Raw genomic sequence first — 24558 nt, 5'->3', positions numbered from 1 at the left:
GCGCAGGTCATATCTTCTCTTCATGATGCAGCCGCTGTCTTCTAGAACACCACAAGCTCTCACCCCTGCGTCTCACACGGAGCAGAACCCAACAAATCCATCCCCAGCCCCGACACAAACCAAACAGAAAAGCTGAGGCTTCCAGAGTCCAGGACGAAGCCGGAAGAAATCCCACCAAAAGAAGACTTCATGGCCTACAGAGGAGCAGCTCCATGTCTGATCACAATCTGTCTGACATTTCCGCGGTTCTCCTGCGTCGCCGGATGCGTTTTTTCTAATCTCCAAAGACTAAAATCTCATCTTTGAAATTCAGCCAATGATACAAGACTGAAACAAGGGAACTTAACTCCTATCCACTGATTGTGGGGTCCATCCGCTGGGGGCCCCTGCCAGTCATGAGAACGGGGCCCATGTTCCCCCATTGGAATGGAGCAGCAGACAAGCTCAGATCAACTACAAAGAAAAACCCCAGCGATAAGACACAGCGCGGCCATTTATGTGCTAACACTAGGAATAACAGAAGAGAAGTTTATTCCTCCTTTTCCCCCACAGCGGAAATCCTACATCTGCCCCGACATAAGGTATCGCTGACATCATTTCTAATAACTGATATGGAGAAAAGGGACAGAGTTACCCCTAAACATCTCCTGAGCACACACAGAGCCCCGATACCAGCAGATTACATCGCCGGCTCTGCTACATGGACATGACAAAGACTCAGCTGTAGTAACTGAACATTACACATACACAGCCCTGCTACATGGACATGACAAAGACTCAGCTGTAGTCACTGAACATTACACATACACAGCTCTGCTACATGGACATGACAAAGACTCAGCTGTAGTAACTGAACATTACACATACACAGCTCTGCTACATGGACATGACAAAGACTCAGCTGTAGTCACTGAACATCACACATACACAGCTCTGCTACATGGACATGACAAAGACTCAGCTGTAGTAACTTAACATTACACATACACAGCTCTACTACATGGACATGACAAAGACTCCGCTGTAGTAACTGAACATTACACATACACAGCTCTGCTACATGGACATGGCAAAGACTCAGCTGTAGTCACTGAACATTACACATACACAGCTCTGCTGCACACACTGATAGAAGTCTTTAGAGGCATATTACACATAAACAGCTTGGTTGTATGCACATACAGCTCAACTACACAGACATTACACGGATACAGCTCATCTATACAAACATTACAGGCTTACAGCTCTGCTACATACAGACTGGGATTCCACACAGCACAGCAGAGTCTCACACACAGAGCAGATAAACCTGGTCATGTGATCTCCATGACTCCTCCTACACCTGATCACATGGTTATGACATCATCACAGGTCCTGTACCTTCTCCTGCAGCACAGCCTGGAGCCCGACTACTGCATGGTGGTAGAAATTGCAGCCCAGGAGGCTCCATAGTGAAGGGTTGTCAGAGGAGGACACGCCTGCCCCCAGGTAAGTGGAACACTCATCACATCCACACATATAAGGGTTGGGACTAAATCCCATGACTCGGAGGGACTTGGTCCTCCCCAGACATGGTGTATAGCCGGCTCTGCAGCAGCTGTCTATTTCCCATAACAGGTAGGACCTTTTTGCCCCCTAGTGGTGAGGTCCTGCATAGATGCAGTATTTAGCCTTGTCACAGTGAATCGGGTATTTCCCATGACTCAGAAGGACCTGCTCCTCACTAATAATGGAGAATGGCCAGCTCTATAGCAGCGTCTATTTCCTATAATCTGCAGGACCATTCATTCCCCCATTCTCCTGGACCTGATCTATCATAGTATTTAGCTTCACAGTGAATTAGCTAAATCCCATTCTCTCCACAAGAACCATTCTGGTAAAGGTTCGGTGACATTATTATTATTATTTGTATTTGTTTCACTTTGTAGCATTGACTAAAGTAAGACAGGTGAACGGTGGATAATAAAGTCCTTATAGTTATTTCCTATTTCCTGGACTCCAGAAGGACCTTCTCCATCTATTACATACTGAGAAGGTCTCATGTAGGAGAGGTCCCTCTGAGTGATGGCATTTAGACGGCTCATATAGAAATGACTATTTCCCGGACTCCAGAAGAACCTTCTCCGTCTATTATATACTGAGAAGGTGACATGTAGGAGAGGTCCTTCTGAGTGATGGGATTTAGCCGGCTCATATAGAAATGACTATTTCCTGGACTCCAGAAGGACCTTTTCTATCTATTATATACTGAGAAGGTGACATGTAGGAGAGGTCCCTCTGAGTGATGGGATTTAGCCGGCTCATATACAAATGACTATTTCCTGGACTCCAGAAGGACCTTCTCCATCTATTACATACTGAGAAGGTGTCATGTAGGAGAGGTTCTTCTGAGTGATGGGACTTAGCCGGCTCATATAGAAATGACTATTTCCCGGATTCCAGAAGGACCTTTTCTATCTATTACATACTGAGAAGGTGACATGTAGGAGAGGTCCCTCTGAGTGATGGGATTTAGCCGGCTCATATACAAATGACTATTTCCTGGACTCCAGAAGGACCTTCTCCATCTATTACATACTGAGAAGGTGTCATGTAGGAGAGGTTCTTCTGAGTGATGGGACTTAGCCGGCTCATATAGAAATGACTATTTCCCGGATTCCAGAAGGACCTTTTCTATCTATTACATACGGAGATGGTGTCATGTAGAAGAGGTTCTTCTGAGTGATGGGATTTAAACGGCTCATATACAAATGACTATTTCCTGGACTCCAGAAGGACCTTTTCTATCTATTACATACGGAGATGGTGTCATGTAGGAGAGGTCCTTCTCAGTGATGGGATTTAAACGGCTCATATACAAATGACTATTTCCTGGACTCCAGAAGGACCTTTTCTATCTATTACATACTGAGAAGGTGTCATGTAGGAGAGGTTCTTCTGAGTGATGGGACTTAGCCGGCTCATATAGAAATGACTATTTCCCGGATTCCAGAAGGACCTTTTCTATCTATTACATACGGAGATGGTGTCATGTAGGAGAGGTCCTTCTGAGTGATGGGATTTAAACGGCTCATATACAAATGACTATTTCCTGGACTCCAGAAGGACCTTTTCTATCTATTATATACTGAGAAGGTGTCATGTAGGAGAGGTCCCTCTGAGTGATGGGATTTAGCCGGCTCATATAGAAATGACTATTTCCTGGACTCCAGAAGGACCTTTTCTATCTATTACATACTGAGAAGGTGTCATGTAGGAGAGGTCCTTCTGAGTGATGGGATTTAAACGGCTCATATAGAAATGACTATTTCCCGGACTCCAGAAGGACATTTTCTATCTATTATATACTGAGAAGGTGACCTGTAGGAGAGGTCCTTCTGAGTGATGGGATTTAGCCGGCTCATATAGAAATGACTATTTCCCGGACTCCAGAAGGACATTTTCTATCTATTATATACTGAGAAGGTGACCTGTAGGAGAGGTCCTTCTGAGTGATGGGATTTAGCCAGCTCATATACAAATGACTATTTCCATATCATCACCATGACGGCCTCAAGGAGATTGACCCCTGACCTCTTTAGGGGCAGGAACAGAGAAAGATTAAAAGGCCCCTCCTCCACCATCACCAGTGTTTCCTGTCCCTACATAGGCCAGGGCAGAGAAAGGTCTCCCTGTGGTCGCAGGGAGATGAAGAGGAACGTGGAACGTTTATGCATGTGTGGATCTCCCGGTGAGGAGAATGGTGCATCGGCACTTATCTTGGAACCGCTGGGATATGCGGTCCTCCTGCGGTCTCGCACTAATGCTGGGCAGGGGAGAAGCGGGAGGGCTTGCTCTGGTTAATCAGGTGCCTGCTCCCGAGGTGGCGTCCTCCTCCTGGCCCATCGTGGCTCAAGCAGGTTGCGCACCCAGCGCATTAGCGCTTGTGTATTTCTTCACTTCCAGTGCGTCCAGGAAGTGGCGTGGAGGGCGGTCGACGCGCGGCAAGGGTCTCTATACGAATGCCGACCGGCAGAGTGAGGAGCCGTGTGTTGGACTGATGGGAGGTCTGGTTCACCATGTCAGTCCTGGAACCACCATCGCCCAGCGAGCGCAATGCTCCTACTCAGCCTCGTGTAAGTTCGCAGCAGGGAATCATTTTGTTTAAGCACTGTGTGGGATTCACTACATAGGGGCCAGCTATTGTGCACTGTGGTGTCCTCCCTCGCAGTTATATTTACCCTTCTACATTTTTTGGTCTGTTCTTGCCTCATAGGTTTCCAAAGAGGCTCAGAAGAAACCAAAAAACTGCCAAAATGCATTTCGTGTTTTGAAAAGTTACCGGATGGGTACTCCAAAAATATCTGCAAGCAGTGCATTTCCAATATTGTCCAGGAAGAATGGGTTTCTCTAATGGATGAGGTCCGCTTTATGATTAAGGAGGAAGTTAGAGCTTCTCTATCCCAGAGGTCGAAGTCTGACCTGGGACTCTTGCCTCCGAAAAGACCAAAAATATCCCCTGGGTGATGGGGCTTCCTCTTCCAGGCTCTGGGAGGAAGAAGACCTCCTTTCTGACGCTGAAACCTTGGAGGGCAATAAAAAAAATCTATTTTTCCTCTATGTTAAAGCAGTAAGAACCAGCATCACAATCTGTCCGACATTTCCGCCGACGCGTTTTTTCTAATCTCCAAAGACTAAAATCTCAGCTTTGAAATTCAGCCAATGATACAAGACTGAAACAAGGGAACTTATCTCCTGTCCACTGATTGTGGGGGTCCATCCGCTGGGGGCCCCTGCCAGTCATGAGAACGGGGCCCATGTTCCCCCATTGGAGCAGCAGACAAGCTCAAATCAACTACAAAGAAAATCCCCAGCGATAAGACACAGCGCGGCCATTTATGTGCTAACACTAGGAATAACAGAAGAGAAGTTTATTCCTCCTTTTCCCCCACAGCGGAAATCCTACATCTGCCCCGACATAAGATATCGCTGACATCATTTCTAATAACTGATATGGAGAAAAGGGACAGAGTTACCCCTAAACATCTCCTGAGCACACACAGAGCCCCGATACCAGCAGATTACATCGCCGGCTCTGCTACATGGACATGACAAAGACTCAGCTGTAGTAACTGAACATTACACATACACAGCTCTGCTACATGGACATGACAAAGACTCAGCTGTAGTAACTGAACATTACACATACACAGCTCTGCTACATGGACATGGCAAAGACTCAGCTGTAGTAACTGAACATTACACATACACAGCTCTGCTGCATGGACATGACAAAGACTCAGCTGTAGTAACTGAACATTACACATACACAGCTCTGCTACATGGACATGACAAAGACTCAGCTGTAGTCACTGAACATCACACATACACAGCTCTGCTGCATGGACATGACAAAGACTCAGCTGTAGTAACTGAACATCACACATACACAGCTCTGCTGCATGGACATGACAAAGACTCAGCTGTAGTAACTGAACATTACACATACACAGCTCTGCTGCATGGACATGACAAAGACTCAGCTGTAGTCACTGAACATCACACATACACAGCTCTGCTACATGGACATGACAAAGACTCAGCTGTAGTAACTGAACATTACACATACACAGCTCTGCTACATGGACATGACAAAGACTCAGCTGTAGTCACTGAACATCACACATACACAGCTCTGCTACATGGACATGACAAAGACTCAGCTGTAGTAACTGAACATCACACATACACAGCTCTACTACATGGACATGACAAAGACTCCGCTGTAGTAACTGAACATTACACATACACAGCTCTGCTACATGGACATGGCAAAGACTCAGCTGTAGTAACTGAACATTACACATACACAGCTCTGCTGCATGGACATGACAAAGACTCAGCTGTAGTCACTGAACATTACACATACACAGCTCTGCTACATGGACATGACAAAGACTCAGCTGTAGTAACTGAACATTACACATACACAGCTCTGCTACATGGACATGACAAAGACTCAGCTGTAGTCACTGAACATCACACATACACAGATCTGCTACATGGACATGACAAAGACTCAGCTGTAGTCACTGAACATCACACATACACAGCTTTGCTACATGGACATGACAAAGACTCAGCTGTAGTCACTGAACATCACACATACACAGATCTGCTACATGGACATGACAAAGACTCAGCTGTAGTAACTGAACATCTCACATACACAGCTCTGCTACATGGACATGACAAAGACTCCGCTGTAGTAACTGAACATTACACATACACAGCTCTGCTACATGGACATGACAAAGACTCAGCTGTAGTCACTGAACATGACACATACACAGCTCTGCTGCACACACTGATAGAACTCTTTAGAGGCATATTACACATACACAGCTTGGTTACACGGATACAGCTCATCCATATAAACATCACACACACACAGCTCTGCTACATACAGACTGGAATTACAAACTGCACAGCAGAGCCCTGCATACACAGAGAAGATAATCCTGGTCATGTGATTTTTATGACTCCTCCCAACACATAATCACATGGTCATGACATCACCCCAGGTCCTTTACTTCTTCCTGCAGCACAGCCTAGAGCTTGACTCCGCCCACACATGATCACATGGTCATGACATCATCACAGTGGTTTTACCTATTGCTGCAGCACAGCCTGGAGCCTGACTCCTCCCACACATGATCACGTGGTCATGACATCATCACAGGTCCTTTACTTCCTCTTGCAGCACAGCCTGGAGCCTGACTCCGTCCATACATGATCACGTGGTCATGACATCATCACAGGGTTTTTACCTACTCCTGCAGCACAGCCTGGAGCCTGACTCCGCCCACACATGATCACGTGGTCATGACATCATCACAGGTCCTTTTACTTCCTCCAGCAGCACAGCCTGATCACGTGGTCATGACATCGTCACAGGGTTTTACTTCCTCCTGCAGCACAGCCTGGGAGAAATAAGAACACAGGACGGTCCGTGGTGAAGGATTATCGGAGGAGGAGGACACGCCCCCCGGTAAGTGGAGCACTCACCAGATCCGCACATCGGGGGCTGATGTTGGCTTCTTATTAGCACTGACAGAAGTTGTAGTCAGCTGTCCAGTTGGAAGCGGCGATAAATGACACCAGATGGGCACAAAGTGGGAGGAGGGGCACCTTTCACTGATTTGGATAAGTAACTGGTGTATTTAAGGTCTGTGATCCGGTCTCCCAGTCGGTCCAGGTCTTCTGAGGTCTGTGATCCGGTCTCCCAGTCGGCCCAGGTCTTCTGAGGTCTGGGATCCGGTCTCCCAGTCGGTCCAGGTCTTCTGAGGTCTGGGATCCGGTCTCCCAGTCGGCCCAGGTCTTCTGAGGTCTGTGATCTGGTCTCCCAGTCGGCCCAGGTCTTCTGAGGTCTCTAGAATCTTAGTCCATAAAGGCTGGATGATAATAGGACATGACCACCACATATGTAAGTAAGAGCCCTGCGACCGAGAACATTTCCAGCAATTGTCATCACTAAGACCCTTCCTTTGTCTCAGTCTGACTGGGGTGAGATACCACCTGGTGAGTAGTTTGACGCGTTCTCTTGGAGTCTTGTGCATCTGGAGATACCACGGGAGAGGCGGTATAATTGTGCTATCTCGGATTTTGTCCAGGTCGTGTCGACATCTCTACTCCGTTCTTTAATATATTCCCTGTCTAAAGGGTGTTTTATCTGTTGGAGACTTTGGAGATCTGTGATAGTAGATGGTTTGGGGGTATCTTAGCAGCTATCAATTCTGCAAATTGGGTAAGTTCTCTATTGGGGTTAGTGTTTGTGAGATCTGATGTGAGCGCTCTGTATTGAGTGGAATGACGTTCAGGCTGAGGGGTCTAATGACTCTACCGTGTCCAAGAAATCCAGGATGTGTATGGAGAGACCTTGTCCATTTCTATAGGATGGAATGAAACCGGTCTGGAAATGTCTGTGGAAGGCTTTGTCCATTTTATCTGATAGACTGAGCAAAGACCGGTCTGAAATCTGTACCAGGTATTGTCTCATTTATTAGAGGACAAGGACTTGGTTGTAAATGTGTGTACGGGAGGGTTAGCATTGTCTGTATAGTTTGTCTTCGGATTCAGATTTATTGCTGATCTGAGAATTGGCCGATCCAAGGCCCAGAATAATACCAGATAAATAAGGTATACACAGTGACCATCATGGATTACATAATCTAGGTACATTCCATTAGGGCAGGGGCGGAGAACCTTTTTGCTGCTGAGGGCCATTTGGATATTTGTAACATTTTTCTGGGGCCATCCAAAATTCTCAACTTAAAAATGTGACTGCTATATTTGGTCTAAAATAGAATTGACTTAGGGTACATTCACACTAGCGTTAAAGTTTTCCGGTATTGAGTTCGGTCCTAGGGGCTCAATACTGGAAAAAAACACTTCAGTTTGGTCTGAATGCATTCTGAATGGAAAGCAATCCGTCCAGTATGCACCAAGATGTCTTCAGTTCAGTCAATTTTACGGTATTTGGCTGGAGCCAAAATTCCGGAACTCTTTACATTGAAATGTATTAATGCCGGATCCGGTACCAAGTGTTCAGGTAAAACGCATGCGCAGACCTATAAAAATGTGCAGCAAATAAAATACCTGATCTGTTTTTCCTGATGACACCTGAGAGACGGATCAGGTATTTCAATGCATTTGTCAGACTACTCAGAATCCTGATCAGGCAGGCAGTTCAGGCAACGGAACTGCCTGCCAGGATCCAACAACGCAAGTGTGAAAGTAGCCTTAGTAAGTTACATAAATTGCGGTTCAATAAAAGATAAATTTAAAAAGATCTAGAGCGCTGTATTTTTGCAGAACAAAATGTTATACCACATATAGTACAGGCGCCATTTTGACCAAACACAACAGTCTAATCTTTAAAGAGTAACTAAACTTTCAATATGTTGTCCCTAAGCCCCTAAAAAAAATTTTTTTTTAATATACTTTATTCATTTTCTAGTTTTACCATACTTTTTCATCCCTAAAGAGCTCCATTCACTGGTGCGCTAAACCTCAGTTCTCCCTACGCCGCTGATCTCTACATCCCTGCGGTGTACGGGAGAACTGAGGTTTAGCGCAGCAGTGAATGGAGCTCTTTAGGGATGAAAAAGTATGGTAAAACTAGAAAATGAATAAATAAAGTATATACTATTTTTTTTTTTTTTTTTTTTTTTTTTAAAGGGGCTTAGGGACAACATATTAAAAGTTAGTATAAAAGTTTAGTTACTCTAAGTTCAGAATGTTATGTATTTAATTCTTGGTTTGGCTTTAATGGCAGCCAAGCTCATCCCAGGGGGATCCAGAGAGGGGTTCACCCAACTTTCACTCTCTCTGCCTTTGTCCCTTTCTCTGCCTCAGATCTGCACCCCCCAGCCTCAGATCAGACTCCCATCAGGTTCCCCCAGCCTCAGATCAGACTCCCATCAGGTTCCCCCAGCCTCAGATCAGACTCCCATCAGGTTCCCCCAGCCTCAGATCAGACTCCCATCAGGTTCCCCCAGCCTCAGATCAGACTCCCATCAGGTTCCCCCAGCCTCAGATCAGACTCCCATCAGGTTCCCCCAGCCTCAGATCAGACTCCCATCAGGTTCCCCCAGCCTCAGATCAGACTCCCATCAGGTTCCCCCAGCCTCAGATCAGACTCCCATCAGGTTCCCCCAGCCTCAGATCAGACTCCCATCAGGTTCCCCCAGCCTCAGATCAGACTCCCATCAGGTTCCCCCAGCCTCAGATCAGACTCCCATCAGACCCTCCATTAGCCTCAGATCAGCCCCTATGAGACCCCCATCCAATCAGACCTCTGATCAGACGTTTAAAATAAATAAACTTAACTCTCCAGCTCTGGACGCCGCTGCCACTCGGCAGATTCACTCTCCCTTCCTGGTCTTCTTCCCGCTGCGCTGTACTGTGACCTGACAATGCACAGCATAAGGTCATAGAATAGTGCCCGTCTACTGTATGTGTCAGGACACAGAGCGGGGCTGGAAGAAAGCCAGGTTAGGCCGAGTTCACACGAACGTGTGTGACCAGTGCCAGTGCTGCGGGCCGCAATGCACGATCGCCGGCCGTAGGTCAGCCGCATCGGATCGCGGACTCATTCACTTTAATGGGACCGCGATCCGCCCGTTCCGCAAAAAGATAGGACATGTTCTATCTTTTTGCGGAACGGAAGTACGGGACGCAACCCCACGGAAGCATTCCGTAGTGCTTCCGAGGGGTCCCGTTCCGTTTGGCCGTTCCGCAATTCCAGATTTGCGGACCCGTTGAAGTGATGCGGAATGCACACGGAACTGTGGCCGTGTATTGCCATGTATTCCGTGTGAACTAGGCCTTAAAGTGAGGAAGTGCAGTCTGGATATAGGTGCAGGTCCCAGCTGCCTCCATCTTGTGTTGTTGCCCCACACCTCCCCACTCTGTGACTGGGCCACTATGATGACCACTGTGTGATATGAGGCTGCATTGCGAATTTTTATTTTTTAGATGGAATGTTTTTAGATTTTTTTTTTTTTTTTTGGCTCCAACATTTTTAATGAGTTTAGTGGATGTATGTGCCCTTACATGTATTTGTATCATCAGATTTGTTTCCATGTTTGTTAAATGTTATATGTTCAATTACCATCAGGATCTGACCTTATGTGTGACTAAGGACAGAAGGACTAAAAGAGGGAGGATCACTTGGTCGGACCAAAGGGGGTGGAGCTAGATAGTATAGAGGTGAGGGAAGAGAAGAGGACGTTACAGACAATAAGACCGCGACGGGGTCAGCCTGTTACCTCATCCCTTAATTACTAGACACCCCCATGAAAGAAAGGAAAAAAGTGAAGTGCTTTGCTAATTTAAAAACATTATTTTTTTATATAAAATGTATATATATTTTTTTGTATTATTTATTATTAAAGTGCCATTCATTCCATAGCGCTGTACATATGATAAGCGGTGCACATACATAATACAGACAATTGCACTAATCATAAACAAGACGAGTTACAGACTGGTACAGAAGGAGAGAACGCCCTGGCCGTGAGGGCTTACAATCCACATGGTATGGGAGAAGGACACAGTAGGTGCGGGTGAAGCTGGTCATGGCGGTATAGAGGCAGCAGGGTCACTGGTTGTAGGCTTGTCTGAAGAGGTGGGTTTTCAGGTTTCTTTTGAAGGATTCCACTGTAGGTGAGAGTCTGATATGTTGGGGTAGCGAATTCCAGAATGTGGGGGATGCACGGGAGAAATCTTGGAGGCGATTGTGGGAAGAGGCGATAAGAGGAGAGAAGGAGGTCTTATGAGGATCGGAGTTGCGTGTGGGGATGTATCAGGAAAGTAGCTCAGAGATGTAAGGAGGGGATGTAGCTCAGAGATGTAAGGAGGGGACAGGTTGTGGATGGTATGTATTTGTTAGTATTTTGAACTGAATTCGCTGGGCAATGGGGAGCAGTGATGGTCAGTTTGCAGTGTTCGCCAACGAACACATGCGGACTGCCATCATGACTCACCCATCCTGCGATTCATAGGTAAGCCCTTACCTGTGTCGGGAGCCGGTCTGAAATCAAATGCAGTCACCGGGAGCAGGCAGTTCCGAGAACAGCCGCCAGGGGCTTTCATCGGGCTGTTCTCGGAAACTGCCTGCTTCCGGTGACCGCATTTGATTTCAGACTGGCTCTGGCACAGGCACAGGTAAGGGCTTGCCTATGAATCGCAGGATGGGGGAGTCATGATGGCAGTCCGCATGTGTTCGCTGGCGAACACTGCAAGCTGACCATCACTGATGGGGAGCCAGTGAAGGGATTGGCAGAGGAGTAGCAGGGTGAGAGGTGGATTAGTCGGGCAGCAGAGTTGAGGCTTGATTGGAGGGGTGCGAGAGTGCTAGATGGAAGGCCACAGAAGAATGTTGCAGTAGTCTAGGCGGGAAATGATGAGGGCATGTACAAGCATTTTCGCAGACTCAAAGTTCAGGAAAGTGCGGATGTGGGAGATGTTTTTGAGTTGGAGGCGGCAGGTGGTGGAAAGGGCTTGGATGTGCGGTCAGAAGGAGAGGGCAGAATCCAAGGTCACTCCAAGGCAGCGGACTTGTTTGAACATGGGGGAGTGTGTAGGCATTGATTGTGATAGATAGGTCTGTTGGGGGACGGGGGTTGAGCAAGGTGGGGGAAAGATGATGAATTCTATTTTATTAATGTTTAAGTTTTAGAAAGCGAGAGGAGAAGGAGGATATTGAAGATAGGCATTGTGGGATTCTGGATAGTAAGGTGGTGATGTCTGGACCAGAGAGGTAGATTTGTGTGCCATCAGCATAGAAGTGATACTGAAAACCGTGGGACTGTATGAGCTGTCCCAGGCCAAAAGTGTAGATAGAGAAGAGCAGGGGTCCTAGGACAGAGCCTTGTGGGACACCAACAGAGAGGAAATGAGACGAGGAGGTGGTGTGAGAGTGGGAGACACTAAATGTCCGGTCTGTGAGGTATAAAGTGATCCAGGAGAGGGCCAGGTCAGTGATGCCAAGAGATGAGAGAGTTTGTAACAGAAGGGAGTCGTCAACAGTGTCAAAGGCAAAGGACAGGTCAAGGAGAAGAAGGACAGAGTAATGTTTTTTGGTTTTGGCTGTTAGTAGGTCATTGGTGACTTGGGTATGGGCAGTCTCAGTTGAGTCGTGGGGTCGGAAGCCAGATTGTAGGCGGTCAACGAGGGAGGAGAGGAGAGAGGACAGTTCAGAATGGACATGTTGCTCAAGTAGCTTTGAGGCATATGGGAGAAGTAAAATGGGGCGATAACTGGACAAAAAAAACGCGTCAAGTAAAGGCTTTTTGAGGATGGGTGTGATGGTAGCATGTTTAAAACTAGAGTGGAAGACACCAGAGGTTAGTGATGGGTTAAAGAGATGAGTTATGGCTGGGATAAACACTGTGGTAAGGTTAGGGATGAGGTGGGATGGGATTGGGTCAAGTGCACAGGTGGTGAGATGTGATCTGGTGAGTAGAGTGGACAGTTTTTGTTCAGTAATTGTGGAGAAGCGGGTTTTGGGAGAGGAGGACTGAGCAGTTGTGTAGAGGGTCTGTGGGGACTGAGCATTGAAGCTTTCTCTGATGGTGACTATCATTTGTTTGAAGTATGCGGCAAAGTCCTCAGCTGAGATGAGAGGGTGGGGGATAGGGCTGCAACGATTAATCTAAGTTATCGATAATATTCGATAACTGGATTAGTTGTCGACTAATCCAGTTATCGAATAATCAGCCGATTCGTTGCTATGTGGGCAGTCAGGCGCTATGCCTGCGGGTCCTTGAACTTTAAATCCGCGCATCTTTATTACCTTACAATGAAGCTCCGGTAACAGGCAGAGCGGGCGGCGGCGTAACGTCATTTACTCGTGACGCGCCTGTTTCATTCATAAAGTGGGCGGAGCAGGCGCGTCACGTGAGTTAGTGACGTTACGCCGCCTACCGCTCTGCCTGTTACCGGAGCTTCATTGTAAGGTAATAAAGATGGGCTGATTTAGAGTTCAAGTAAAAGTTACTGCCAGTTAAGTTAGTCTACTGCTGTGAGCGGCGGGGCCGGGCTGTTATGGGGAGGGGGCTCTGTGCACGGTTTCCTTTATAAAAACTCATAAGACCCTCTGCCATTAGTCCCCAACACAGTCGTTCCCCACTGTGCGATTGGCCAAAGTGAATCAGTTCCCCCCAGTGCCATCAGCTCTCCCCTACCCCAGTGCCATCAGGTTTACTCCCCCCACTGTGCCATCAGCTTTCCCCCTTGTGCTATAGTCTCTGCTGCCCTGCTTCTCCTGACACTCGGATTGCACAGCGTCATTGGTTGCTATGACGCTGTGCACTCCGGCCGCCTGGCCTTAGTCACACCCCCCCCCCACTTGGTTTCACCAACTTACCTTTCCAGCAGGGGCGCCACCGACACTCCATCGTTCTGTGCTGCTCTGCGCCTGACGTCACACAGCGCATCAGGTCACGGCGTGCGTACGTCAGGAGGTCAGTGCAGCGCTGGACCTTGGACGTGCTGTGAAGTGTCCGGAGGCCCCCTGCTGGAAAGGTGAGTATTCCAAGCGCAGCAGGAGTAATAGCAAGTGCTTCAGTCCCGCTCTGTGGTCACATGACATACGAATCTTCGATGCAAAAAATTTGCATTGAGTTTTTTTTGTGTCGAATTACTCGATTTAATCGAGTAATCGTTTTAGCCCTAGTAGGGGACAGAGAAGGGGGTTGAAAGTGTTGAAAAGTTGTTTAGGGTGGTGGGACAGGGAATATATGAGAGATGGGAAGTAGGCCTGTTTTGCTTCAGCGAGTGAGGATTTGTAAATGAGGAGGGATTGCTTGTATGCGGTGAAGTGATCCTTAGAATGGGATTTCTTCCATCGCCGCTCAGCAGCCCTGGAAGCTTGTCTGAGTTTTTTGGTCAGGTTGGTGTGCCAGGGGTGTCTGTTGATTTTTCGGGTTTTGTTGTGTGTGAGGGGGGCAACAGTGTCCAGAGCTGTATTTATTGTGGTGTTATACAGGGTGGTGGCAGTGTCTGGGTCTTGGAGGGAACAAATGGTAGAGAGTGTCAGAAGAGAGTCAAAAAGCAAGTGAAAGTCAAGATGTTTAAGGTTCCTGCGGGGAGGGGGGGTGTTAGTGTGTGGACTGAGGGAGCAGCAGAGGCGGATAGGGAGCAGAGGCTGGTAAAGATAAGATCCAGAGTGTGACCATCTCTGTGGGTGGGAGCTGAAGACCCTTGTGAGAGGCCGAAGGAGGAAGAGAGTTGTGGCAAAACCAACCTTGCCACTGGGTTTTGGAGAGGCCTGTTTACCAGCCTCTTGCCTCAGGATTATGGCCCATACTAACTTTTAAACCCCTGAACCTATTCAAGTGAATTTTGGATAGGTTTGTCCCCAAGTTATACTGTTTAAATTGATGTAAGTTATATGTATGGACAATGTAAACTCACAAAGTTGTAACAATTTATAATAAGTGTAACTTGTCAGCTTGAGAGGAATATGCTGGGTGTGTTTCTATTGTGCCATTGTCCCATTGTGTGTTTAAATGGTGATGTCTGTCCTGTTATATACACATGTGTATTGGCGATTTCCCTTTGTCCTGCGAGATAATTGGATTGCTCCTCGGTTGTCTCCGGGACAGAGAGGAGGAAACCAGGATGCATTGTGGGGATATGTTGTATCTGTCCTGTGTCGCAGTCTCCCTTCTGGTCCTCTGGGGGCGTGAACGATTGGTTGCTGTACTTACATTGTATGTGTTGTAAATTACTGATTGGTTGTATTTCAAGCCCCTGTGGGCAGTACTATGTTTTTGGTTTGTGAATAAAAGAGGCTGTATGTGAAGTACAGTCAGTTCCTGTTTTACCCTTTATCATGTTGAGGCTGATGTTTTGGGTAACTGATCGACGCGGGGGATTGCTATACGCTGGGAGATTTGCTATTCTCCCCTGGCTATAGCTACTAGCTCTTTTAAGAGCTGTTCCTACTCTCTGGTTTTAGGAAAGGTTCACCCACTGGAGCCTGGAGCCTTGTCGTAGGTCCAGGGTGGGTAGGAGACGGTGAGACCTCAACCAAGCTTCGGCGGTTCGTGGGGTCTGCAGTGCGTACGGTGTCAAGTGGAGTGCTTGGAGTCCTCGGAAAGCACTAGGAGCAACTATCAACGGAGGTACCCGGTCGGGGTGCTAGGCGTTCCGTTACAAGAGTGATAGGAGTTTAGAGGTGGCCGAGTGGCAGGTGTCAATAGGGATGTTGAAGTCAACCATGATAGTGGGGATGTCGGCATAAAAAGTGTAAAAGCCAGGTATTAAAATGGTCAAGAAAGATGGTGGCTGGGCCTGGGGGGTGGTAAATGACAGCTACTTGGAGGTTGGAGAGAGAGAGTAGATGCGAACAGAGTGTACTTCAAATGAAGTGACTGTGATGGAGGCTGGCAGTGGAGTTGGGCTGTAGGAGCAGGTGTCTGATAGGAGAAGACCAACTACACCGCCATGTTTGCAGCCGGGGCGGGGGGGGGGGGGGGGGTGTGTGAAATGAAATCCGCTATAAGAGAGTGCAGCAGGGGAGGAGGTGTCAGTGGGTGTCAGCCATGTTTCTGTGAGACCCAGAAAGGAAAGTTGATTGATGTAGAGGTCATGAATGTAGGACAGTTTGTTACAGACAGAGCACACAATCCTTAAAGGGTTTCTGTCACCCCATTAAACCGTTTTTTTTTTTTTTTTTTTTTTTTCTTTACTAATAATCCCTATAGTGCGATCTCATGATACATAAGCAAATTAATCATTTTGGTTCAGTAGAATTTTTTAAAAATCGATTTTTAAAATATGCTAATTACCTTGCTACCAGCAAGTAGGGCGGCTACTTGCTGGTAGCAGCCGCATCCTCCGATGGTAATGACGCCCCCTCGGCATGCTGATTGACAGGGCCAGGGAAGGGAATCGTTCTCTGCTGGCGCTGTTAGAATTTGAAATCTCGCGCCTGCGCCGTACCTGTCTTCAATCGGCGCAGGCGCACTGAGAGGCGGCCGCTCGCTCGACCGCTCCATCCTCAATGCGCCTCCGCTCTGTCATGGGGATACTACTTGTATCAGCGTGTAACAGATCAGGTTCTGTAGAAGTCCATGTGGAATCAGCTGTTGACGCTGTAAAAGGAATGCGCTCTTTTAGTCTATGGTAGAATCTTGGGCCACTGCACGGTTCTTTATACCTGGCATTGACCTGTAAGGCTGAGTTCACACTTAAGTTATTTGGTCAGTTTTGGCCCCGTGACTGCCCAAATAAGTGACGTGTGCAGTGATTCTAGGAGCGACGCCTGTCATCTGCCTGTCATACTGACTCACAGTATTATTTCACTACCACAGCAGACTCCCTATGTGTGTTACTGCACGGCACAGTGTTCTACACCACTATACAGGACAATTCACTCATCTCTACCCAGAATATGATCAGACCAGGCTGAATTCCACTGTCTCTGATGCGGGTCATCACCCTCTGTATGTTGGCAGTGCAAGATCACTGGCCCCATGGCATTTAACCCCTTAAAACATCAGTTACTTATTCAAATCATTGGACACTGATGAGGCTGAAGTTTTTTTTTTTTATTCGTCAGTTTCTTAGTCGCATCTTTTGTATTTTTGTAGTTTTTTTTAATGAGGAGAATTTATCACCAGTAATAATGTTGCAGTGAGCGTCTCGAGGGGAAATCAGGTAAAAGCGGCATTAAAATACAAAAGACGGACACAAAATGGGCAGAAAAGTGTGATTTTAAAGACTGAAATGGATTCGGGCACTGATCTCACACTGGTGACATACAGAGGGTGGTGCCCGCACCATATGCTGGGGAGTTCAGCCCAAACAGGTTCTGGACACAAGAACTGGCAGCAAAGTGGACAGACGGACACTGTCGCTGATGTCAATAAGTAACAGATTTTTTTAAAGGGTTAAATTAATTTGGGCCAGTGATTAGCTCAAATTATGTGGGGCATCACCCTCTGTATGTTGGCAGTGTGAGATCAGTGGCCGAATTCATTTAAATATGACACGGCTATGGGGGCGCTGTGGATGTCACGGCTATGGGGGCGCTGTGGATGTCACGGCTATGGGGGCGCTGTGGATGTCACGGCTATGGGGGCGCTGTGGATGTCACGGCTATGGGGGCGCTGTGGATGTCACGGCTATGGGGGCGCTGTGGATGTCACGGCTATGGGGGCGCTGTGGATGTCACGGCTATGGGGGCGCTGTGGATGTCACGGCTATGGGGGCGCTGTGGATGTCACGGCTATGGGGGCGCTGTGGATGTCACGGCTATGGGGGCGCTGTGGATGTCACGGCTATGGGGGCGCTGTGGATGTCACGGTTATGGATGGCCGGTATGAAGCCGGGTAATTCTGTTAGATGATAAATATATTAACAGGCTCCAAAAAGATATAGAAATAATAACGGAGAAGAAGTGCGCAGGTCTCCAGTGTGAGGCGCTGACGAGACAGAAATCATAGAACGGCGAAAGGAAATTCACAAGTAAAGTGACTGAAATAAACAATAGTAAAATCACCACCGATATGACAGACATCTGTAGGGGATGTGTCCTCCCCGACGTGCGTTTCCGCTGCTGCCTTCATCTTGGGGTTGGTGCTGCTGTGTGTGAGAAGCCTTCACTTATTTATTTGGCGCATGCGCATACAGGAAGGAAGGAAACACTGTTCCCAATGCCAAGAGAATACAAAGGAGGCAGAACAGGAAGTGTTCGTCTCGTGCTCACCACGCCAGCACAGGGGAGGAGGAGCCAAGCAGAGTGCAGCGCATGCGCACATGAGGAGGAGTATTAATGCTCCATATTGGAGAAGGGCAGAATGACTCGGGGGGGAAACAGGGAGAGATTCTGGAATTCCTTGGATTTCTTCATTCAATCCCTCCGGTGTCAGAGTCCGCATCCTGACCCTCCAAAAGGCTCTTAATATTGATGACCTATCCTCAAGATAGGTCATCGGTATCAGATTGGCGGGGATTCGACATCCAGCACCCCCACAGGTCAACTGTATGAGGAGAAGGCGCGCGCCGTCTCCTGTCCTGCTCGCTGCTGTCGTGTCTATGGCAAGCAGGAAGAGAAACGGGAGACGGCAGGCGCACACAGCGTGTACGTACCTTCGCTTTATACAGCTGATTGACTGGGGTGTCGGACCCCCCCCTCCCCCTCCTTCCATCCCGATCTGATATTGATGACCTCCGCTCACCTATGATCTCGATGCACTGCTGGATCCTATAGTTCTCTCATGTGCCGGCACACTTACTTGTGCGTGTGTAGTAGGGATACGGGAACGCCGACTTCTGCTGTTTCAGTGTCCGGAATGGTATGAAGGATAAGCTTATTCCTCTCAATAGGTTGGTGCCGCAATTACACTCGATGGATTAATACCGCAGTTACACCAGACGCATTTCCAAACTGTACGTTTTGTTCCTCAGTGGTTGCAATAGTATAAAAATGAGGGACCAATCGCTCCTTATCCGGAGCTGTGCTGATATCAGAACCTGGGCCGGACCGTGTCAGGCTGTTTTTGTAGTATTCTAGTCATTCACAATGCACACCCTGCGGTTTCTTCAGTAGTTCTATATACTAACAAATGAAACATACAAATGATCTGGATTATAAAATCCAATATATAGAAAATACTAAACATCCAAGTTGATCAAAGAGTCATAAAACTGGGAATAAAAAAAATATCTAAAATAAAATAGACAAATGTAGTGTAAAAGGGCTAATGTGATCTTCATTCCGGGGTGTTAGTTCACTCTGCATGTCTGTCTGCATTTTATTCTATATATTTTTTTTATCAACTCATGTTTTGTATTTTCTATATATTGGATTTTATGACATATCATGAAACTGCCTTGACCTCACACATGTTTCGATCCATATAAAAAGGGAGAACACAACATCTACACTTTATTATCTCCTCCGATGTCTCCTCTTATCTCCAGTTATTGTATTTTACATTGTCTCATCTTTTCTCCATTCAGGTTCCTACAATATAGGATCCGCTCAGTGGAGATCTTCTATATAAGATCCTTCTCCTGATTGACCCGACAAGAATGGACAGAGACAAGATGGCGGAGAGTATGATAAATCTCACCCTGGAGATCCTCTTCCGGCTTACTGGAGAGGTGAGAGATTCTAATGATGTCACATTACATCATCTTATCTATGTTACTAACAGATGGACATGACTGGAGAGGTGAGGGACTCTGGAGATGTATGGAGTGATAGTTATTACTGTGTCTCTCCATAACCAGGACTACACAGTAGTGAAGAAGACCTCTAGTGAGCGCTGTCAGGACCCTGTGTCTGAAGGATGGGGAAGAACCCTGAGCCCAATCATGGGGCCTCCACCTCACCCCCTGATACATGAGGAAATCAATAGAGAGAAGATCCTAGAACTCACCAACAAAATGATTGAGCTGCTGACTGGAGAGGTGACACTGCTGGGAATGGTGGGACATTATACAGGAACGCTATGAAGGGGTGATGACTGTATCATTGTGTTGTCAGGTTCCTATAAGGTGTCAGGATGTCACCATCTATTTCTCCATGGAGGAGTGGGAGTATTTAGAAGGACACAAAGATCTGTACAAGGACATCATGATGGAGGATCGCCGGCCTCTCACCCCAACAGGTAATAGACATGACTAAATACACCCGTCCTCTCATTATCTGTATGTAAGGAATGAATTCAGTCACTGGATGTGTTTCCTACAGTTAAGGAAGAGAGAACAACACCGGAGAGATGTCCCAGTCCTCTTCTTCCACAGGATGGTTCAGAAGAATATCACAATGTCCCACAGGATAATCAGGTAGATAGAGATAAGGTCTCATGAAATATTCCCTATGACCTGTAGAAGGCTGTGAAGATCTTGTCTTCAGTCTTGTTTTATCCACCAGTATTATATATTTTATCCTTGTATAATGAGAAAGATGGAGATGGCAGGATTACAGCTGACCATAGACGTTACATGTTGTCTGGATCTTCTCACTATTTTCTGCCTGTCTAGACTTTTAAGATGGCCTTCTCTGTGAACTGCTGCATATCTTTTGTGGCTGCACAAGAGTGGCATAATAGTTTTTTGAGAGGTCCTTGGCCGGGACCATGCAATACTACAAATGGTCAATCATAGTTGTGCCCGGATTGTCAGCTTGAACTAGGGTTGGGCGATATCAAAAATATTCCTACGATAACGATATTAAGAAATGTATCGCAATAGATGTCCATTTAGAAGAAAAAACACTTTGGGCCACAAGTCGATATTATACTGTATGGGGGCCACAAGGAGACTTTATACTGTATGGGGGCCACAAGGAGACTTTATACTGTATGGGGGCCACAAGGAGACTTTATACTGTATTGGGGCCACAAGGAGACTTTATACTGTATGAGGGCCACAAGGAGACTTTATACTGTATGGGGGCCACAAGGAGACATTATACTGTATGGGGGCCACAAGGAGACATTATACTGTATGGGGGCCACAAGGAGACATTATACTGTATGGGGGCCACAAGGAGACATTATACTGTATGGGACAACAATTTGTAACCCCTCCGCCATCAGTATAATAATGTCTTGTGGTCCCCATACAGTATTGTCTTCTTGTTGCTCCTGTATCGGGGCAACAGGGAGACATTATAGTTTATCAAGTGCCATCACCATGTGCAGTGCATCTTGCAGGCAGGGCCAGGGCCGCAGAAGACATAGACAGTACAACCTTTATTTATGACACCTGGGCCGTTAGGGTCTCTCACTTCTCCTCCCCCCACCTTGACTTGGACACGGACTGCTGACTGACTTTGCATGCCTCGGAGCCGGGGGCAGCCGCTGCAGGAATTAATATGTATGGTACGCATATGCACAATGCAGGGGCGGGCTGACAGATTTAGGAGCGGTCAGCACACATATGCCAAATACCATGGTTATTTGGAAACGGCGATATCGCCATATCGCCGTTTCTTAATACCGCGGTATATCGTTGACAACGGTTTACCGCTCAACCCTAGCTTGAACATAAACCTCGGGAGATAAATGCATCATTATCTTCAAGGGTTTTGTAGTCTAGGGTGGCAGTACCAAGATCATACCACGGATTCCATTCTAGCAAATCTAGATACAAGTCACCCTTCTTACTTGTATAGAGTATAATATAATGTTGGCAGTTGATTATTGGAAAAGCTGTATATGATTATTTTTATCAGCACATACAGTCAGGTCCATAAATATTGGGACATCAACACAATTCTAAAATTTTTGGCTCTATACACCACCACAATGGATTTGAAATGAAACGAACAAGATGTGCTTTACCTGCAGACTGTCAGCTGTAATTTGAGGGTATTACATCCAAATCAGGTGAACGGTGTAGGAATTACAACAGTTTGCATATGTGCCTCCCACTCGTTAAGGGACCAAAAGTAATGGGACATAATAATAATCATAAATCAAACTTTCACTTTTTAATACTGCAGTCAATTACAGCCTGAAGTCTGGGATACATAGACATCACTAGACGCTGGGTTTCATCCCTGGTGATGCTCTGCCAGGCCTCTACTGAAACGGTCTTCAGTTCCTGCTTGTTCTTGGGGCATTTTCCCTTCAGTTTTGTCTTCAGCAAGTGAAATGCATGCTCAATCGGATTCAGGTCAGGTGATTGACTTGGCCATTGCATAACATTCCACTTCTTTCCCTTAAAAAACTCTTTGGTTGCTTTTGCAGTATGCTTTGGGTCATTGTCCATCTGCACTGTGAAGCGCCGTCCAATGAGTTCTGAAGCATTTGGCTGAATATGAGCAGATAATATTGCCCGAAACACTTCAGAATTCATGCTGCTGCTTTTGTCAGCAGTCACATCATCAATAAATACAAGAGAATCAGTTCCATTGGCAGCCATACATGCCCACGCCATGACACTACCACCACCATGCTTCACTGATGGGGTGGTATGCTTAGGATCATGAGCAGTTCCTTTCCTTCTCCATACTCTTCTCTTCCCATCACTATGGTACAAGTTGATCTTGGTCTCATCTGTCCATAGGATGTTGTTCCAGAACTGTGAAGGCTTTTTTAGATGTCATTTGGCAAACTCTAATCTGGCCTTCCTGTTTTTGAGGCTCACCAATGGTTTACATCTTGTGGTGAACCCTCTGTATTCACTCTGGTGAAGTCTTCTCTTGATTGTTGACTTTGACATACAGTACAGACCAAAGACTTTGACATACAGTACAGACCAAAAGTTTGGACACACCTTCTCATTCAAAGAGTTTTCTTTATTTTCATGACTATGAAAATTGTAGATTCACACTGAAGGCATCAAAACTATGAATTAACACATGTGGAATTATATACATAACAAACAAGTGTGAAACAACTGAAAATATGTCATATTCTAGGTTCTTCAAAGTAGCCACCTTTTGCTTTGATTACTGCTTTGCACACTCTTGGCATTCTCTTGATGAGCTTTAGGAGGTAGTCCCCTGAAATGGTTTTCACTTCACAGGTGTGCCCTGTCAGGTTTAATAAGTGGGATTTCTCGCCCATATTCCTTGGGGGACACAGGAAACCATGGGTATAGCTCTGTTCCCTAGGAGGCGTGACACTAAGTGAAAGCTGTAAGCCCCTCCTCCATCAGCTATACCCTTCAGCCTGGAGAAGAGACTGCCAGTTTTTTGCTTAGTGTCCAAGGAGGCAAGACACCCCCTGCTTATGCAGGGTTGTTTTCCTATAATTTTTTATTTTTTGCGTTATTTGTTGTTTTAATTAGATTTTTTTCTATTTACAGGGACAACAGAGGCGCATTAGACCCTTCTGTTTCTCCCGGGGTTGAGTTGCGCCAGTGCCGGTAACTCCGCACTGCCGCCTCCCCCACAGAAGACAAGGTGGACCAGGGCAGCCTCGCTCCCCTGCGTCCCGCCAGCTCAGGGTCGCCCGCACGCCAAGTCCCTCCCCCGGCTTCCTGCCACTGCGGTGCCAGGAGCTGAAGGGGCGACCCCGCTGGATGGATTGAGGGCGAAGACAGCGTATGGTGAGAGTGGCTGCTCCAGCCTCCCCTTCCTCCCTCCCACCGCTGCTACACCCCCACCACTGCTACACCCCCCCGATCCCCCCCCCCCCCCCCCCCCCCCCCCCCGGGGCATATCAGGACCGTTACCGGGCATCATTTGGGGGGGACTTTGTCTTGGGCAAGTCCTTGGCACGGACGCTGCCTTCAGGGGACGGCTGCAGGCAAGGAGGCCGTCTGCCACATCCGGCGCGGCGGGGGCCGCTTACTTGGCGCGAACGGCGCCATTTCATCTTGGCCGGCACTTCATCACCTTGGGGGGTTAAAATCATTTGGCGCGCGCGGCTCGGCTTCTCCTTCAGCGCGGCAGAGGGGGGCGGAGCTTCCTACATGCGCTCCGCTACTTCCGGTTTCGTCGGGCTCCACTTCTTACAGTGCTGCGTGGAATCCTCTCTGCCGTCCGATCCTGAAGCCATTCATCTCCGTGCTGCTGCCTCTCCTCCACAGCCTCCTCAGTCTGTTCCCCTTGCTGCTGCCGCTTGCACCATCCGGGTCTGGTAGGACTGTTAACCCCCTCCGTGCCACCAGTACTGTTACTTGGGTGTAATCCCCGTTCCGCTTTTCTCTGGGGTCTCCCACTTTAAGTGCAACATCTTTTTTTCCACCATGTCAGACCCTTCTGCAGCCGCCAAGCCTTGGTACCATGCCTGTACTGCTTGTAGGGAACCCTTTCCCCGGGGGCAGTCTGATCCGCACTGTACTGCATGCCGAGCTCCACCGCAGCCTCAGTCGCCCGCTGTGTCGCTCCCTGCTTCCTCTGACCCGCCTGACTGGGCTAGATCCCTGTCCCAGGCCGTGGAAAGCCTCACTCATGTCGTGGGCCGCCTAATAGACAGGCCGCCTACCCCCGCAGGACGCCACTCTTACTGTCGCGCCCTCCGGGTCCACTGCTTCTGCCGCTGCAGCGGGTTCACTCTCTCTTAGTGACCCCTCCAGAGCTCGGCACTCTCAGAAGCG

The 24558-nt window shown here is 47.5% G+C and overlaps 1 protein-coding gene and 1 long non-coding RNA gene across 2 annotated transcripts in view; both read left to right on the top strand.

The window, feature by feature from the left end:
- LOC121005745 (zinc finger protein 729-like) overlaps window positions 1-24558 on the top strand; it is a 456628-nt gene that overhangs the window by 25313 nt on the left and 406757 nt on the right.
- On the top strand, window positions 1354-19826 carry LOC121003575. Its single transcript, XR_005779516.1, has 3 exons — window positions 1354-1488; window positions 19519-19662; window positions 19792-19826. It is a non-coding gene; the product is annotated as an uncharacterized LOC121003575 (long non-coding RNA).

This window comes from Bufo bufo, chromosome 6 (assembly GCF_905171765.1).
Source record: "Bufo bufo chromosome 6, aBufBuf1.1, whole genome shotgun sequence".
In the NCBI taxonomy this organism is placed as follows: Eukaryota; Metazoa; Chordata; class Amphibia; order Anura; family Bufonidae; genus Bufo; species Bufo bufo.
This window is presented reverse-complemented; position numbering and strand designations above follow the sequence as displayed.